The sequence below is a fragment of the Cervus elaphus genome, chromosome 10 (genome assembly GCF_910594005.1).
Source record: "Cervus elaphus chromosome 10, mCerEla1.1, whole genome shotgun sequence".
Taxonomy (NCBI): domain Eukaryota; kingdom Metazoa; phylum Chordata; class Mammalia; order Artiodactyla; family Cervidae; genus Cervus; species Cervus elaphus.
Window position 1 is genome coordinate 45,196,242 of NC_057824.1, and position 20,052 is coordinate 45,216,293.

General features: G+C 46.4%; 1 long non-coding RNA gene across 2 annotated transcripts in view; it reads left to right on the forward strand.

Annotated features, from left to right (window-relative positions):
- LOC122701694 overlaps positions 1 to 20,052 on the forward strand; it is a 492,322-nt gene that overhangs the window by 136,206 nt on the left and 336,064 nt on the right. For both annotated transcript variants that reach the window (XR_006343106.1, XR_006343105.1), the window contains exons 2-3: positions 12,068 to 12,150; positions 12,637 to 12,724. This is a non-coding gene — a long non-coding RNA (uncharacterized LOC122701694). The remainder of the gene's footprint in view (positions 1 to 12,067; positions 12,151 to 12,636; positions 12,725 to 20,052) is intronic.

The window sequence follows — 20,052 nt, forward strand, 5'->3', positions numbered from 1 at the left end:
ATCTCAATAAAGGTGGGGGGAAAAGAAAAAAAGAGGAGGGTCTATGTATATGATAAGCAATGTATGCTTGTTGTTTTAACTTATTGGCTCAGAGCCAGGAGACTTAAATTTAATGCCTGTCTACTTCTCATTAGCTGGGTGAACTTGGGAATGTCATTTAGCCTCTCTGAGCTTCAAGTGTCTCATCTTTTTGAGTGGTGATTGTAATACCTACCACCAAAGATTGTTGTGAAGATTAAACAGGATAATGTATTAAAGCTCCATGTTAAATCCTGTTTTTTTTAATGTACAAATACATAGCAAAGTGTTTTTCTTTTAGTATAAACCGAATTTTCAAAGAGATTAAACCTGAAGAGCGATTTATCCTTGCAGCAGTGGGCACTGTTCTCAAAGTTGTAATCCACTGTGGAAACGGCGGATCATTCTGACATTTCTCATGGATCATCGGGATATTCGCCAAGGCCTGAGAATGGATTTTGAGATGTCTCTTAGGCTGGAATTTTAATTCCTTGCAAATTACATTGCTCACATGAAAATGTGCTATATGCTGCAAATAGAGATTGCAGCTAGCCTCAACACCAAATGAGGTTTGCATTATTTTAAATTTGATTGATGTCATTCTCTTGTGCATTCCTGAAAGAAATACAGAGAAGTCAGGTGACTCAATACCAGTCTTAAGTGATACTTATTAGCATGATGGTTATTCAATAAAGATATTCTTAAAGTGTAGGAGGCTCTTGTACAACTAGATTCAGTTGCATGCTGAAGGCTGTGCGTATTCATTATTTCCCAATTGTTACCGAGAGTCCAATTTTAATTTGTTTGCTATTTCTGTTAATACCAAGGCCCACTTAGTATATCCATTGAAAGTCCTTAAGAATATTAACAGGGAGTCCTCCTAGAATTGCCACAGAGTTTTTAAATGTTTGTGAATTACTCTGACAGGCTTTTAGTTTTAACTCACATTAAGGAGATTTCATTATTAACAAGAATATGTGCAAATTAAAATGAGGCCATTAGCATCTTAAAAACATTGCATTTTAAAAAAGAAAGCAAGTTTGAAAAAAATTGAGAAAATGCATTTTGCAAAAACCAAGTTGCCAAAAATAAAGAGAGAAGAGAAACCAAATTTAACCATACCAATAAAGACATACTGATTGTGTTTACAAATGAGTACTGAGAAGTATTATTTAGAAGAAAGTGAATTGGATTAGAAATCTGTGTTCCAGTTTTAGGTCAGTTTTCCAAAAAACAATAGAATGGCAGAGAATTCATCATATGGTTAACTTGCCAAATAACAAATTCAAAGAATTTGCAAAATTTCCTAAAATTGTGTTTATTTTAAACTGTTGGTTGATTTTTTAAAACAAAGGGTTTAGGTGATTTCCGGGAAGGTTTAGATGATCAGCTTTCAGAAGATTTTAGGAACTCTTCATGGTGTGTCTGTCCCCAAGCTTCCCATAGTGACTGGAGCTCCGGAGACGGATCAGAGGGTTTGCCGGAGGAGGGTGGAGAGAGGGGTCAGCTGAGAACTCACCCTGGGCTGCAGACCCCAGAGGGGCTTTGAGCAGCAGAGGGCAGGGCAGGGTAAGCCAAGATGACAAGGGTAAGGGCGGGGAAACCTGGAGCTCCAAAGGGCAGGGACCTGGTTGGGGAGAGGCCACTGGTGGTACAGGGGTTAGAATTGGGGGCCAGGGAGAGGGAGCCCGAAGGGCTGTGCCAAGGATGAGAAGGAACCTGGCTAAGGAGTTCTGGCTCCTCACAGCAACACCCATGGATCCAGTATGAATTGCTCTAAAGCTTATAAGTCATTAAAGATGGAGCACATTTTTGATGATTTGGGAAACTCAGACATTAGTCACTGATGACTCAGCATTTGGTAGAATGACAAGTGCACTGACTTTTATCAAACTGACTCAGCGAACTGATTGTGCGATGAACTGGTCACGGAAACCAGTTTCAGCTCCAGGTGGGGAGGCCCTAAGGTGGACCCTGGCCAAGGCACCCTCCTCTATGGGCCTCCGCAGTGGAGCAGCGGGGCCAGCCCAGGTCAAGAGAGCACAGGGACGCTTTCTGCAGGTAGGTGCCCTGGGGCAGAGAGCGGGCGAGCAAGGCAGGCTCTGGGCCTTGACCCCCCAGGTCAACCAGGTCTGCCCTCTGCTCCCACATGAGGCTTCTTGTGGGAGAGAGGAAATGTTTCAGTGTTAAAATCAACAGAAACACGTTTGAAAACTACTAAAAAAGATGATTACACACCCTTTGGAATAATAATAATTAATACTTTAGAGCACATACTACACTCTGGACACTGTGCTGAGCACTTTATTTCCTCATTTAATTTTTTTTCGTTTAAAAATTTATTTGTTTTTAATTGGAGGATAATTGTTTTACAATATTGTGTTGGTTTCTGCCACATATCAACATGAGTCAGCCCCAGGTATGTGACATTTCCACATTTAATCCTCACTCCTGCCCTTTGAGGAAGGTGACTGCCATCCTTACCTTGTGGGTGAGGAAATGGGCTCAGTGTCTGACTTTTTCTAGAAAACCATGCATTCTAGAATATCCCCCACTGTGCAAACTGCAGATGGCCTAGTGTCTCTCTTTTGATGTCTCTCACATGGGGACTTTCTAGGGGCTATTTTAGGTAGGAGACACAGGAGACAGGGGTTCGATCCCTGGGTCTGGAAGATCCCCTGGAGTAGGAAATGCAACCCACTCCAGTATGCTTGCCTGGAGAATCCCATGGACTGAGGAGCCTGGCGGGCTACAGTCCCTGGGGCAGCAGAGAGTCAGACACGACAGAACGTCTAAGCAGCAGCAACAGCAGTAGCCAGACCACTTTGCAACTTGATCCTGACCTCTTTGCTGAAAAGAGGCTCCATCCCTAATGTGAGCAGAGCAGGAAAAGCAGGCTCTTCCTGTTCTGATTGGTTCTCACTGCCTCACCTTTGTGGTTGCTGCTTTCTTTGCTCACTGGTTAGCCAAGCCTCATTCCCGCCGTCTTTCTAGGAAGCCTTAAGTGTCCTCAGCAATCACAGCTGCAGCCCAGGGGCCAGCACGCTGAGTAGAGACTCCCCAGTCAGGGTGCATGCAAGTCAGTCATGCAAGTCGTGTGAGCTCCAGGGATCTGCCGTACAACACTGGGCCCACAGATAGCAGTCCTGGATCCGACACTTACTAATCTGTTGAGCGGAGAAGGAAATGGCAACCCACTCCAGTATCCTTGCCTGAGAATCCCGCAGACAGAGGAGGCTGGCAGGCTACAGTCCCTGGGGTCACACGACTTAGCGACTAAACCCCCACTGTCAGTCTGTTAAGAGAGTAGATCTTATGCTATGTGTTCGTACCACAAAACATAGGGACTTCCTTGGTGGTCCAGTGGTTAAGAGTTCGCCTTCCAATGCAGGGGGTGCCGGTTCGATCCCTGGTTGGGGAGCTAAGACCCTCAGGGCCAAAAAATCAAGACGTAAAATGGAAGCAGTATTCTAAGAAATTCCATAAGACTTTAAAAATGGTCCACATCAAAAAATCTTAAAAAAAAAAGAAGCCCAAAAATGAAAACCAATGCATAGCTTATCTACTATGTTCCCAGCGTTGTGCATGGGGTCTTGTTTCAACAGGTAAACCCAAGAGTTCTAATATCACTGCCTTTCCACAGGCAGGGAAACTGAGTCACTTGGGGTCAAGTCAGTTGCCAGAGCATGCAGCTGGCAGAGACAGAGCCCTACTCCCCGCCGACCATTTGCTGCTTCCTCACCCCTGTTGACCGACCCCTCACTGCCCTCTCCCCAGGTCACAGGGACTCCATCTCTTCCTAACTCCTCTGACTCTTTAAAAAGCAGCTCACAACTCTTTGACCCTTTGCATAGCATGTTTGCCATTGTAGATTAGCTTTGCTGGAATCTGTATCTCCCCTCCTGAGCTGGGAAGGGAGACTCCTGAGGACCCTGGCCCCCATCACTTCCCTCCAAGGTGTCAGCACAGAACTGGACACAGGACTGGATGACTTTCTTGTGCATTCTTCAGCCACCCTGGAAGCCGTTTGTCCCTGGGGAATTACAGCTTTCGGTTTGTTTGTATTGTTCACAATGGGGATTTGTTTTCTGTCCTACTACATAAATGTCTTCACGGGATAATTGTTGCCGTGTTTCAGGGAAGGTTTGCACCTCGTGGAGTCAGCCCTTTCTCCAACCTCCATCACGGTCAGCTGCCAATGTCAGCAGCTTGAGCCCGAGCTGCCTGCTGCCAGCTTGTCCTGCCCTAGTGGGCAACCTGGTCATGGCCCCATGTCCAGGTAACAAATGCTTAAGGGGCTTAGTCTTGCTCCACAGACCTTTTGCTCAGCACTGACCATTGCTATGTGGGGTAAAGACTGGAGAAAAGACTGTTGGCCACTTGTTATTTTAAGTACATGCTTTAGCTGATAGCCAGAACACACAAGAGGAAGAGGCCAAAGAGATGCATGGTGGCTGCAGGTGAGGAGATGCCACGCGTTAGCCCACCATTGTGCCACCCTCTCTCACTCATCAGGAAATGCTATGTAGGCTGCAGTATCCACTGTGGTAGAGAGAAAAATAGCAACTCTAAGACGTCCTCCTCCTAATGTCTGGATCCTGTGGCTGGGTTAGGTGCCACGGCAAAGAGGAATTAAGGATGCAGAGGGAATGAAGCCTGTCCATCAGATGACCTTAAAATAGAGGGATTAGCCTGGATTATCCGAGGGATGGATGTAATCACAGGGTCTTTGCAAGGGGAAGAGGGAATTGGCAGAACTGTCAGAGAGATGGCAGCCTGAGAAGGACTCAGCTCAATGTTGCTGGCTTTGAAGGAGGAGGAAGGTAGCCATGATATAAGGCAAGTAGGCAGGTTTAGAAGCTTAAAAAGGCAAGGCAAGGGATTCTCTCTTAGAGCTTCTAGAAAGCAATGCACCCTGCCTGCACCTTGATCTCAGCCTGGTGAGTTCCATGCCAGACGTCTGATCTACGGACTTGTAAGATGTTAAATTTGTGGGGTTTTTTTAACCACTAAATTGGCAACAAATTGTCATAGTGGCACTGGAGAACTAATACAGATTCCTTAAAAAACCAAAAATGGAATTGCCATATGATGCAGCAATCCCCCTACTGGGCATATACCTGAAGAAAGCCATAATTTCAAAAAGACACATGCACCCCCAATGTTCATTGGAGCACTATTTACAATAGCCAGGATGCGGAAGCAACTTAATATGCATCCACAGAGAAATGAGTAAAGAAGAGGTGGTACATATATACAATGGAATATTACTCAGTCATAAAAAGGGAATGAAATTGGGTCATTTGTAGAGACGTGGGTGGACCTAGAGACCGTCATACATAGGGAAGTTAGAAAGAACAAAACAACTATTGTATAGTAACGCATGTATGAAATCTAGAAATTTGGTATAGATGATCTTATTTGCAAAACAGAAATAGAGACAGACATAGAGAACAAGTGTATGCCCACCATGGGGATAGGAAGAGGGGTGAGATGAATTAGGGTATGGGGATTGACATATACACGTGATTGATTCTATTTATAAAATAGATAACTGATGTGAACCTGCTCTATAGCACAAGCTCTACACAGTGCTCTGTGGTGCCCTAAGAGGAAGGGAGTCCAAGGAAGGGGGGACATGTGTATACGTATAGCTGATTCATTTTGCTCTAGAATGGATGTGATGGAATTCCAGTTGAGCTATTTCAAATCCTGAAAGATGATGCTGTGAAAGTGCTGCACTCAATATGCCAGCAAATTTGGAAAACTCAGCAGTGGCCACAGGACTGGAAAAGGTCAGTTTTCATTCCAATCCCTAAGAAAGGCAATCCCAAAGAATGCTCAAAGTACCGCACAATTGCACTCATCTCACACGCTTGTAAAGTAATGCTCAAAATTCTCCAAGCCAGGCTTCAGCAATACGTGAACCGTGAACTTCCTGATGTTCAAGCTGGTTTTAGAAAAGGCAGAGGAACCAGAGATCAAATTGCCAATATCCGCTGGATCATCGAAAAAGCAAGAGAGTTCCAGAAAAACATCTATTTCTGCTTTATTGACTACGCCAAAGCTTTCGACTGTGTGGATCACAATAAACCATGGAAAATTCTGGAAGAGATGGGCATACCAGACCACCTGACCTGCCTCTTGAGAAACCTGTATGCAGGTCAGGAAGCAACAGTTAGAACTGAACATGGACCAACAGACTGGAAAAGGAGTACGTCAAGGCTGTATATTGTCACCCTGCTTATTTGACTTATATGCAGAATACATCATGAGAAACGCTGGGCTGGAAGAAGCATAAGCTGGAATCAAGATTGCCGGGAGAAACATCAATAACCTCAGATATGCAGATGACACCACCCTTATGGCAGAAAGTGAAGAGGAACTAAAAAGCCTCTTGATGAAAGTGAAAGAGGAGAGTGAAAAAGTTGGCTTAAAGCTTAACCTTCAGAAAACTAAGATCATGGCCTCTGGTCCCATCACCTCATGGGAAATAGATTGGGAGACAGTGGAAACAGTGTCAGACTTTATTTTTTGGGGCTCCAGAATCACTGCAGATGGTGACTGCAGCCATGAAATTAAAAGACGCTTACTCCTTGGAAGGAGTTATGACCAACCTAGATAGCATATTAAAAAGCAGAGACATTACTTTGCCAACAAAGGTCCATCTGGTCAAGGCTATGGTTTTTCCAGTGGTCATGTATGGATGTGAGAGTTGGACTGTGAAGAAAGCTGAGCACTGAAAAATTAATGCTTTTGAACTGTGGTGTTGGAGAAGACTCTTGAGAGTCCCTTGGACTTCAAGGAGATCCAACCAGTCCATCCTAAAGGAGATCAGTCCCGGGTGTTCATTGGAAGGACTGATGCTGAAGCTGAAACTGCAGTACTTTGGCCACCTCATGCGAAGAGTTGACTCATTGGAAAAGACCCTGATGCTGGGAGGGATTGGGGGCAGGAGGAGAAGGGGAAGACAGAGGATGAGATGACTGGATGGCATCACCAGCTTGATGGGCATGAGTTTGAGTAAACTCTGAGAGTTGGTGATGGACAGGGAGGCCTGGCATGCTGCAATTCATGGGGTCGCAAAGAGTCGGACACGACTGAGCGACTGAACTGAACTGAACTGAGAAATTAACGCAACATTGTAAAGCAACTGTACTCCGGTAAAAAATTAATTAAAAAAAAACTGTAAACCTTAAATACTCTCAGTCTGTGAAACTTTTGTCAGCTAGAGGAAAATGTCACATCTGAGAGTTTGCATATTATTGTTTAGGTTTCAAACACTATCCTGACCTGCAAACCTGGGTGTTTCCCTTTTCACCCTGTTTTGAAAAACCACTCCAAGTTGTTTCCCTAAGATGTATAAAACTTGCCATTTGATTTTAAGATGTATAAAAAGTCAAGCTCCGGTCAACTGGTCACTTTGGTTTTTGCTTCTGAAAACTTTCAAAAAGCGATTTTGTATTTGAACCAACTTTGTGAAAATGGTGAAAGATGGCTGTGGTTGCTAAGAGAAGCTGCCAGGGTGTTGCCATGGGAACAATTGTTTTAAAATCAGGAATAACAAGCTCTAAGTGTAAAGAACTGAGGTAGGGAAGGCAGGGGAAGAAGCTACCTATTACTTCTTCCTCATTAAGGACAAACAGCCTGCGGTTTCCTGCCGATTCCTTAAGTCCTGCAGACCTCATCCTGCTACTCTGTGGAGGGCAATAGTAAATGCATGGGCTTTAGAGTCAAGCAGATTTGGCACATTTACCTCTGCCATCTGCATAACAAGACCTAGAGGAAGATGCAGAACTACCCAGGGACTCTGTTGTGTTAGCCGTGAAATGGGGACTATGGTAGTAGTACTTACCTCCTGGGGAGGGTGTGATTACATGGAAAAACACTGGCAATTTGTCTCACACAGTGTCTGGAAAGTAGTAAGAACTCAATTCCTGGCGGTGCTATTATGCTCAGACAAGAGACCAGTTGCAAGGCTCCAGACTGTACTTCCAAACCAAATTGGGGAAAGACCTTTCTAAAGATGCCCACTCCATCGGGAACTGATAAGTGATCCTCCAGCATATGACTGGTAGGCAGCTGCTTAGCCGGCGTGTGAGTTACCTTGAGGCAGCCACACCTGAGCTAGTCTATACCTTGCACAAGGAGCAAATTCAGTGCTCCCATGGCTGGCTGTCCTGGCAATGCCATCAAAGCTCTGGCGAGCTTGCTGTTGGCTTCTGCTCGTCTCTCTTGGTGGGTCAAGTGGACCAGCACTGATTGAGGTGCCAGCTTTGAGGAGCGCTGCTCTAGATCACCGTCTGAGCATGTGGGGCAGCAACTGTTTATTTTCTCTGACTTCACCTGAGGGTGACTGATGTGAAGGGCAGGAAGGCAATGGGAGGGGGACCAGACCCACGCCATAAACGGGCATACAGACATTTTAAAAAATTGGAGTATAATTGCTTTACAATGTTGTGATAGTTTCTGCAGAACAACAAAGTGAATCAGCTATTTGTATACATACATCCCTTCCTGTTGAGCCTCCCTCCCTTGCCTCATCCCACTCCTCTCGGTCATCTCAGAGTACCGAGCTGAGTTCCTTGTGTTATAAGCAGCTTCCCACTAGCTATTTTAAACACAGTAGTGTATGTATGTCAATATGTGTGTGTGTGCGCAGTCCTGTCTCTTTGCAACCCTTATGGACTGTAGCCTGCCAGGCTCCTCTGAGCTTGTGATTTTCTGGACAAGAACACTGGAGTGGGTTGCCATTTCCTTCTCCAGGGGATCTTCCTGACCTAGGCATCAAACCCATGTCTCCTGTGTCTCCTGCATTGCAGGCAGATTCTTTACCTCTGAGCCACCAGGGAAGCCCTATATATCAATGCGACTCTCTCAGTTCATCCCACCCTCTCCTTCCCCAACAGGCACAGGAACTTTGAAGATTGACTGACCAGTTTGCAGAAGCTTTTTGCCACCAGGAACTGAAAAGGCTCAACTGAGTCTGAGGAGCAAGTCTAGAACTGGGAAGGCAGCGAAATGCTGGGTTGAACTGGAAGGGGCAGAAAAGGAACTAGAGGAGGACAAATTGTCAGCAGAAGGACCACAAGAGGATGGGGTGGATGACAAATGATGAAGAGGGTGGACCTGGGGTGTCTCTACCCTGGGGGATGTGTATTTGTGACTTGGCAAACCCAAGGGGGTAATGATGAGCTGTCTGGGAAACCTGGCTGGTCAGCTCAGGCCAACAGAAAAATTCACCTCACCACTAGCAGAACTAGCCTTCATAAAAGACCTTGATGAAATATTTCCATTGGGCCCAGAGTGTGGAAATGCTGGCCCTTTTCTAATTGGTCTGTTCCTGTGTGAGGTCAGACCTGGGGAATTGCCCAGATATCTCTTTACACCATTGGCTGCTGGAAGCCTTAGAGCTACACATGTGTTCCATGCAGAACACATGCATGGTCTCTGAGGCATGTCTGTTTGATTTCGATTCAATCCTGGATTCATCTTATGCTCCTACTCTGGTTTGTCTTTCTGACTTACATGTAAAGATTGTTCAGTCCTGCTTCTTTGCTTTTAAACTGAATTTGTCCTCCGTTTACAAAATTTTGTCTGTAATTATAAAATTGTATAATCCACAGTACAGTGAAAAGTGAAAGTGTTAGTCACTTAGTCATGTCCAACTCTTTGCGACCCCATAGACCAGGCTCCTCTGTCCTGGAATTCTCCAGGCAAGAACACTGGAGTGGGTAGCCATTCCCTTCTCTAGGGGATCTTCCTGACCCAGCGATCAAACCCAGGTCTCTTGCATTGCAGGCAGATTCTTTACAATCGTATCGTTAGATCTACCTGTATCTATGATATACTTGAGGCCTACCTGGTGGTGCTAGTGGTAAAAAATCCAGCTTTCAATGCAGGAGATGTAAGAGGCTTGGGTTCGATCCCTGGGTCAGGAAGATACCCTGGAATAAGGCATGGAAACCCACTCCAGTATTCTTGCCTGGAGAATCCCATGGGCAGAGGAGCCTGGCAGGCTATGGTCCATAGGGTCACAAAGAGTCAGACATGACTGAAGTGACTTGGCACACACATGATATACTCATGAATATTATGTCTATAGTATAGTGTATAATCACATCTATGTTCAGAATAGTAAATCCTCATTATGCTGAAAGGGAAACAGAAAAATATAAGAAAATCTCAACTCTAATTCTACTACTATTGACATTTTAGAGGACTGTTCTACTTTGGAGTCACCACTAGGATGGAAAGGAGGCTTTGACCTTTTCACCCAGTGTTCCACAAGCTTAATGGTCCAGCTGCTTGGGCTGGGGATGACTTCTAGAAAAGGATTTCCTGTTGGAAATGTAATTGCATTTGGGAATAATTATAGAGGCTGTGACTATGTTGTTTGCCTTCTCAAACAACTGGGAAACCCAACAAGGCCTGAGCTACAACCAGCTCAAAAATGGGTTATTTTAAAAATGGCTGTTATAAATCATTAGCTGGTTACTTGCTGTTAGCCTATTTCAGTGAATTTTTAAATTTTCAAAGCGATTTATGTGGACAAATAGCCCAAGACTAGGATGGTAATGGGCAGCCCTAGTGGCTCAGATGCAGGAAACCCAGGTTTGATCTCTGGGTCAGGACGATCCCCTGGAGAAGGGAATGACTACCCACTCCAGTATTCTAGCCTGGAGAATTCCAAGATCAGAGGAGCAAGCTTGGTTCAAAGAGTCAGACATGACTGAGCAACTAACACTTTCACTTTTACTTTCAGGATGGTAGCAAGGGTAAGAAAAGGGATACCAAGGAGCAAATTGATTTCTTAAGAAGTTCTTGAGTTGTATCTCTTCATACCCTGAAAAGGAAGGGAGTGAAAAAAAAAATGAAGTCTTTGATATAGCGTTGTTTCATTAGATTATATTTTATTAGCATATAATTATGGAATGCTTTGGAGTCTATAGAATGTCAGAGGACCTTTTTCTTGTATCTAAAATAATAATGAAGCTGTGTACTATACCATTAGTTTTCTAGGCCTTCAACTGTGTTAGTCACTTAGTTGGATCCGACTCTTTGCGACCCCAGGGACTGTAGACCACCAGGCTGCTCTGTCCGTGGGATTTCCCAGGCAAGAATAGTGGAGTGGGTTTCCATTTCCTTCTCCTGGGGATCTTCCTGACCCAGGGATCAAATCTTCGTCTCCTGCGTTGGCAGGCAGATTCTTGGCCACTGAGTCACCAAGGAAGCCCTAATGAGTGGATAGGTTTGAGTAGATAAAACCCTCTGAACTCACACTGGATCCACCAGTGGTCTTAGCTCCCCAACCATGGATTGAACCCACTCCCCATGCATTGGAAGGTGAAGTCTTAACCACCAGGGGAGTCCCCTTCAACTAGTATTTACTGAGTGTCTATTTTGTGCCAAGTCAGGGACCAATGATGACTTATTCCTGGTCCCTACCTTCAAGAGAGCTTCCCAAGTGGTTCAGTGGGTAAAGAACCCGCCTGCCGATGCAGGAGACACAGGAGACTTGATTTTGATCCTTGGGTCGGGAAGATCCTCTGGAGGAGGGTATGGCAATCCACTCCAGTATTCTTACCTGGAGAATCCCATGAACAGAGGAGTCTGGTGGGCTACAGTCCAAAGGGGTCACCAAGAGTTGGACACAACTGAAGCAATGGAGCGCACACGCACGCATGCACACACCTTCAAGGGGCTCGCACCCTTGTGAGGCGGCAGCGGACTGCATGTTGACTCTGTTCTGCCTCTCTGAGGGGCTTTGGAGGCACAGAGAAAGAACAAATCGAGGCAGCCTAGGGCAGCAGAGAATGAAGCCTCCCAGACGCTGAAGGACAGAGTGGAGCCTGACTATCAAGGTAGCAAACAGTGAACAACACAAAGGTCACAGCCGGAATGATCCGGGTTGTTCTGAGCTGCTCTGAGTGTGGCTGGAGGGTTGAATGGGAAAAAGTGGGAGGGCTGGGGCCCTGCCGCTGCCGCTCATCTCTGGGATGCCTCCTGGACTGGTTCCCACACATCAGCGTCTCCTCCTCCCGTTCAGGCCCTGCTCTTGTGCTCCCTGGTGCGGGCTCCACTTCTGTGCTGGCTGCAAGCTGGGAGAGCGTGGAAGGAATTCAGCAGCTGGTAAGTGCTCAAATCGTGTCAGCTATTCTTATTATCCAGACAACTGGCTGCCATAGTTCTAGAAAGTTGCAGTCACTTGGGTTTGTGTATCTCGTAGAGAGAAAGCAGAGAAGCTTTACAGACAGAGGGAAGAAGTCCCACACTGGATAATACATTTTAAGTTTAATCCCCGGGATGATCTCCTTGATCTTCCCCAGGAGAGCCCCTTCCCTCATGACACCTCACCAAAAGAGAGAACCTTGGCTCATCTCTGCCCAGCATTCGGGACTTCCCTGGTGGCTCAGAAAGTAAAGAATCTGCCTGCAATGTGGGAGACCCTGGTTCGACCCCTGGGTCAGAAAGATCCCCTGGAAAAAGGGATGGCTACCCACTCCAGTGTTCCTGCCCAGAGAATTCCATGGACAGTGGAACCTGGCGGTTATGGTACATGGGGTTGCAAAGAGTCGGACGTGACTGAGTGACAACACTTTCGCTTTTACTGCCCAGCACTCAGCTCCCAGTGGATGAGAGACTGATGAAGACAGTGAAGCAGGCGGCCGAGTTTCCCCAGGGTCCAGGCCGGGGTGCTGCTGCGGTAAGTTCATAAACAAGACACGGTGTCACATCACCTCCCTCAAGCCTTCCAGAGGAAGGTAGACGCCAAGGCAAGCATGTGGATGTGGAATCCTCTGGCTCGAAAGACATGCTTTCAGTTCTCCCTTTGGTGGGGAATTGCTGACACGTCTGGAATTGCCACACTGCAAACACCATAGGCAAAGCCACAACACTTACGCTCTGGAATGTCAGGCCTTTGAGTTTAAAAACAGACTTTAAAGAGCTTGACAACCTGGCAATTGATCAGTGCTCTCTGCTCAGAATGAAAGCACAGAGTGGTTTGTTGTGTCTCAATACACAGATGGCTGTGGCTGGAGAAATTTTTTTCTCTATGGTACTCAAAACACCCATTTGTCTGATACTCCCCACTCCACTTTGTAATTTATTGTTTGGCATTTGGTATGCACAGCCTGGTAGTATAGTGAGTCTGCAAGTCATTTTTTAAAGATTCATGATGCTGGTGTATTCAGAACGACACCCGCTGGTTTTTGACGACCACGAGATCAGGTTTTCGTTATCTTACTGTCAACTGACAGGTCGTCATTGAGTGACAGGTCCAGGGTCCGGATTCTGTGGGGTTTCCCAGTTCCCATCTGAGCAAAGTGCAGGGCCTTAGCACTTGAATTAGTGGCTTAGTGACTTGGATTTATTCTGAGTTTTTGTTCCGGTCCATGGACGTTCTATCCTGACTTGGCCTCTCGGATTCATTCACTCCACAGTCAAGGAACATTTACTGAACTGCTGCTCTGTGCTGGATGTTCAGGGTGTAGAGAGACCCAGGCCACGTTGGCTAATCTCCAGGTCATTCCCACTGGAGCAGATGGACAGGATTCTGAACTGTACAGACGTGTAGAGAGAGAGGGAGGGTAGCCAGGTCAGCAGTGGGCGGCCACCGTGGCTTCGGCGGGGGGAAATGTGGACAGGGAGGCTTGGGAATACTTTCCTTTTAAGAAACTGACCGTTTTCTGTTTTAAATCCAGACAATATTGTTTTGGGCAGTTCAAGTTCGCTTGTCTTCTGCGTGTACGGCCAGGGAAGAGTCTGACACACCACACTTAGTGCCCTTTTGGCAGTTTTGAAAGAACTATGGATATCACCAAAGTTCCACCAAGTGGCCTTTGTCAACTTATTTGATTTCTCTGTGCCTCAATTTTTCCTTCTATAATATGGGGATCATCTAGATTGTTGTTGCAATGCAGTATAATACCATATATTTGAAAATTACCATTCAGAAAAGCCTTGTCTTACAACCAAATAGGTAACACATCTTGCCCATCTATGTATTACCAATTTTCTAATCACTGTGACTTTTGACATTCATGAAATGCAGATTTTAAAGAATTGCTTTATTCATAGTAGTTGTTTCCTATTTCCTCAAACAATAGATACAGGGTATAATGACTACCATTTTGGAGGATAAGGTTCTTTGTGTATTTTTGATGATAAAGAGTGCCCCATGCTCTGAAACGTTGGGAAGCCTTGAAGATGCAGTGGGAGGTGTTACTCTATTACACTTTCTGTTTTCTGCGGTTCGTGAGCCTATAAATGATGCACCACTCTCAAAGTCCCATCAACTTGAAAAATGACCAAATGATGTCAGCTCAGTAATGGTCATCCATATTGTGCTTTTGAACCCTGCTGCTCTAACTGGAAGGAAATAAGGCACAGAGGGAAATTGGCTTTTCTCAACTGCCATCTGTCCAGGTTACCACTGCAGTGTCAGGAGATGGAGGGCTGGTACAGGCAGCCCAAGGTGAAAGAGACTGTGGTCCGTGGACCTCCTTGGAAGCATGACTCTGGCCAGCCCCATCTTCCTTCTTTCTGTTTGCTATGTCTTATTTGTGGATTGTCATTCTGGACTTGAAGTTTTCAAAATTTTCCTTTTATGATTCCTAATGATCTCCTGATATTTGTGTTGACTGCTTCATCCCAGGGTGGCAGACTGGACCTTTTGCTTGCTTGCTGATTTCTGGCACAGACCTGAATGTTGCTGGTTCTCATATCTGCCCAGCCCAAACCATAGCAGATTCAGCCTCAGCCATCCTTATCTGGAATCTTGGACAATTCATCTACTAACAGGGGTGGAGTTGTCAAGCTTTAGACCAGGAGTCCACAACCGCCAGGCCATGGACTTTCCTGGTGGCTCAGATGGTAAAGAATTTGCCTGTAATGCAGGAGATGCAGGTTCCAACCCTGGGTCGGGAAGATTCCCTGGAGAAGGGAATGACTACCCGCTACAGTAGGAGCCTGGTGAACTACAATGTATGGGGTCACAAAGAGTCGAACACAACTCAGCGACTAGCACTTTCACTTTCTGTAACCCCCAGGCCACAGACCGGTACCTGGTACTGGTCCATAGCCTGTTAGGAACCAGGCCACACACAGGAGGTGAGTGGTGGGTGGGTGAGCAAGCAAAGCTTCGTATGTATTTACAGCCTCTCCCCAGCACTTGCATTATTGCTTGAGCTTCATCTCCTGTCAGATCAACAATGACAGCATTAGATTCTCATAGGAGCACTAACCCTACTATCCTTGAATCATCCCGAAACCGTTCCCCTCACCCCATCTCTGGAAAAATTGTCTTCCATGAAATGAGTCCCTGGTGCCCCCCAAAAGGTTGGGAACTGCTGCTTTAGACTGTGATATTCATCTCTCAAGACTTAAATTCTCTCTGTTCCATACCATCTTGGCTTACAACCTAAGGCATGATATTTAGCTTCTGAATCCCAGTGTCCTTGTCTGTGGAATGATGGAATGATACTGTATCAGGGCTGACACTCCTGGAAAGGAGTGCCCAGGTGTAGTTAGAAGTACGAGAGCCTTCAGGAAGGAGGAACCTGTGGGGCCTTCGAGCTTTTCTCGTGTGGGCGGGGAAAGCTGCCTAATTATGTAGGCCTGATTGATGCATGTGAAAGAAGAAGGGAGGAAGGAAGATAAGGTAGAAGAGCTTGAAACTCTGGTGCAGCTCCTGGAAGCTCTTAGCCAGGTTCACAGAAGTGACAACTGTCACATCCGTACACAACTACTTTAAAAACTACAGCTTTGACTCTGTGGACCATTGTCGGCAAAGTGATGTCTCTGCCTTTCAATACGCTGTCTAGGTTGGTCATAGCTTTTCTTCCAAGGAGAAAGAGTCTTTTAATTTCATGGCTATGCCATCTGATGCAAAGAGCTGACTCATTGGAAAATACCCTGATGCTGGGAAAGATTGAAGGCAGGATGAGAAGGGGATGACAGAGGATGAGATTGTTGGATGGCATCGCCAACTCGATGGACTCCCGTGAGTTGGGTGGACTCCGGGAGTTGGTGATGGACAGGGTGGCCTGGCGTGCTGCAGTCCATGTGGTCACGAAGAGCTGGACATGAGTGAGCAGTTGAACAACAACAACAGGAGCTGCAGTGCAGAGACTTCCCATGAAGGAGTCCCACTTTGGGGCAGAACTGGCCAGGGCCTGGTGTGCCCTCTAAGCTCAGCCATCCACCAGGGCCTCTTAGCAGTGATCATCTCCATCTCAGAGTCACAATTCATCATTGGGAAGTAAAACTGTTCATGTTTCAAATCAAATATTCATTGAAAACCTATTTCCGTAAAGCACCAAGCTGAGTGATGTCACGAGGCATTTGCAAATTGCCTCAATATGTCCTGCAGAGAGAGAGAGGTAATATAATGAAAAAAAAAATTTTTTTTTGAGTCAAAGGCTGGGGAAGATGGCAAGAGCAGGTGAGCCCCAGGTTGGGTGAACCAGGACTTTATCCCCCAAAGATAGAAGTTCAAATTTGGGTATTCAAAGCGACAGTGAAGATGTAGGATTGATTTCGGTTAGTGTAGAGTTCAAGGCAGGAAGAACTGAGCAACCACAGGCTGGGAGCACCTTGGTGGTTATAGTTCAGTGGGAGTGGAAGCCAGAAAATAGGTGGGGGCCCAGTTGTCTGTAGGGACTTTCCTGGTAGCTCAGCTGGCAAAGAATCTGCTTGCAATGCAGGAGACCCCGGTTCGATTCCTGGTTTGGGTAGATCCCTTGGAGACAGGATAGGTTACCCACTCCAGTATTCTTGGGCTTCCCTGGTGGCTCAGCTGGTAAAGAATCTGCTTGCAGTGTGGGAGACCTGGGTTTGATCTCTGGGTTGGGAAGATCCACCGGAGAAGGGAAAGGCTACCCACTCCAATATTCTGGCCTGGAGAATTCCATGGGCTATACGGCCCATGGTGTTGCAGAGTCGGACATGACTGAGTGACTTTCACTTCACTTCACTTCAGTTCTCTGTGGAAGCTGCGGACAGAAGGTCAAGGTGCAGCCGGGTGGTCTGGGGTTCTGAGAGGCTTCTAGGCAGGAATAGAAAAACACGTGCCATGTAGACCGAACTGAGGCATCTGAGCCTAGAGGAAACCTACAGAGGCAGGCATCCATCTGCTGGGGGAGGGGCACACGGCACACCACCTCGTTGGGGTTGTCTCTACCGGGAAGCTGAGCAAAGTCTGCTTAGCAATGAATACCCTATTTTCCAAGTTTGCTTCTCTAGTGTGCCACAACTTGGGTGTTAGAGCTGGCATTTTCTGTAATGTTTGCTTTGATTTCCATGCTATTAGAGAGAATTGCTTCCTGCTAGAGAACTTTTCCCTGGATATTTTTCTGGATGACTGGTTGGTTCCACGTGTTGCCTATTCAGAGGTCACACTTGGCTGAAACTCCTGCTCAGTCACCTCTGTCAATCCCATGGGGCCTTCCAGTGGGTAGAAATGAGGTGGAGGTGGTTGTTTCATGTCGCTAATTGCTCAGAGAGACATATGGGTCTTGTGCCTACAGGTGGCATTTGAGTGAGAACTGGAGAATGGGCAGGGGCCTGCCTGGAACACACCTTCTCCCACCACCATGACTTTATCTGCCTGAGGACAAGAAATGTCAAAATATGAGTTGCTCACTTGTGTCTGAGTCTTTGCAACCCCATGGACGGTAGCCTGCCAGGCTCCTCTGTCCATGGGATTCTCCAGGCAAGAATACCGGAGTGGGTTTCCATTCCCTTCTCCAAGGAATTTTCCCAACCCAGGGATCGAACCCAGGTCTCCCATGTTGAAGGCAGAATCTTTACCCATCTGAGCCATCGACACTGGTGTGTCCAGCAGGTGTCCTGCAAAGTTTTGGGAAATACAGAAAGCACTGTCTGTTTGTAGATGTACTGATGGTGAACAGTGGGTAGGGCACGGAGAAAAAAGCAGGGCTTGGAGAGAGGGGGAGTCCCAGGGAGCAGAGCCTGAAGGTCTTTGTGCAGCCCATGAGGCACCTGGGCTTGATCCCAGAAGAGTTCAAAAGCTGTGGGAGGGTTTGGAGCAGGCAGTTGGTATGATCAGATTTGCTTCTAGAAAGATGTCTTTGGCAGAACTGCCGAAGGGTCAAGAGTTGGCGTGGAGAAGTGTTAGGAGGTTTCGGCATTAATCCATATGAATAAGTGGTGGGGACCAACAAAGGTGGTGTCAGAGCACAAGGAGGGAAGTGCTGCTTGGAAAGAGCAGAGAACCAAGTCCAGAGAGTAGAGTCAGCAAGGAGTCCACAGGAAGCAGGTCCAGCTTCTGAGGCAACATCCAGAAGGACCTTTTGGGGAGGGCCAAGGCCTCCTGCAGCAGTGAGCTTCTACTGGTCTTAAAGATTTTTCCCAGCCTGGTGTCCACTCCCATCCAACATCGACACTGGTGTGTCCAGCAGGAGAAAGATGTGATAGAATGGGTGGTTTCTGATCAGTCAATGAATATGTTAGTCTAGATGAAGCCCTGAAACTGGGTGATTTGGTTGATTCAATCAAATAATGATGCTCATTGATATTTTGAGTTTTAGTTTTTTGGCCACACTGCACTGCATGTGGGATCTTAATTCCCCAACCAGGGATTGAACCTGTGTCCACTGCATTGGAGGTATAGCATCTTAACCACTGGGCCTCTGGGCAAGTTCCACCCATTGATATTTGATATTCCACCCATTTGATATTCAATACTGGGTGGCACTAGTGGTAAAGAACCTGCCTGCCAATGCAGGAGAACGTTAAGAGATGAGGGTTCAATCCCTAGGTCAGGAATATCTCCTGGAGAAGGGCATGGCAGCCCATTCCAGTATTCTTGCCTGGAGAATCCCATGGACAGAGAAGCCTGGTGGGCTGCCTTCCATGGTGTTGAAAAGAGCTGGACACGACTTAAGTGACTTATCACAGCAGAGCATAGCACAATATTTTGGTACTGAGTTGCCCCTTTCCTCTTCCTGGGGCATTGGCATTACACCTGGTCATTCAGGCAGTACAGTAGCACCTGTGCTCAGGTTTTGGCATCTGGAAGAGGGTTAATTACTTCATCTTTTCTTGTCTCCAGGTTTCATATTCAAAGGTTGAACAATAACAGCCCCTGGCTTTCATGAAGTTCAAATTTTGAGTAGGGGCCCCGCACAGTGCCTGTCTTGCAATATTGTTGTTGTTGTTGTTTAGTCGTTAAGTCCCATCTGACTGTTTTGTGACCCCATGTACTGTAGCCCACCAGCTCCTCTGCTCATGAGATTTCCCAGGCAAGAATACCAGAGTGTGTTGCCATTTCTTTCTCCAGGTGGTCTTGCAATCAACATCCATAAATGTTAGCCAATATGAGGATTATTACACATCCCTTTGCCTTAGAATGTTTTGGTCTCTTCGTATTCTCCCAGCTCTTGGGGATGCCTGCATCCCAGGATGTCTGATGCTTCTACGTCCGGTCTCACGGTGGTGGTGGGTCTCAGACCAGAACTGCAGGCTCCACACCGCTCCTTCGCCAGCCTCCCATCACCTGCCCTCCACCCCTTTTCCTCCACATCCTTTCAGAGTGTCTGGAACAATGGAGGAGACCTGTTTGATTACAGTCAAAAGTCTCTCCGGGAAGCTCCAACCCTTTCAAGGTAATTTGGCTTGATTTTATGGAAGTGAGCCTTGGGGAAAATTCAAATGTCAAGCATAATTTGGTACTTGAAACATGAGAGAAAAAGCGTTCTGATTTCTTTTCATCTGCATTTCCCCTCCACATTCTGTCCGGCCTTCCTCCTTCTCTCTCAGGGGTCATTACCTCGCAGTGGGGGCCAGAGGTGGAAGCAACAGTAGCAGGTGGCGATCTTTTAACCCTCCCTCTCCCCGAGTCCAGCACAGCCATTCAGTCTCATTCACTTACCCAGGCATCTCTGCTGACCCCGTTTTCTGGGTGCTCTCAAGGCAGAATGCTTTAATGAAAGCTGAAATCTCAGCTTAAGGATCAGCAATTATTTATACACACTAGATGATGAGTTAAAGTTCCCTTACATATGATCT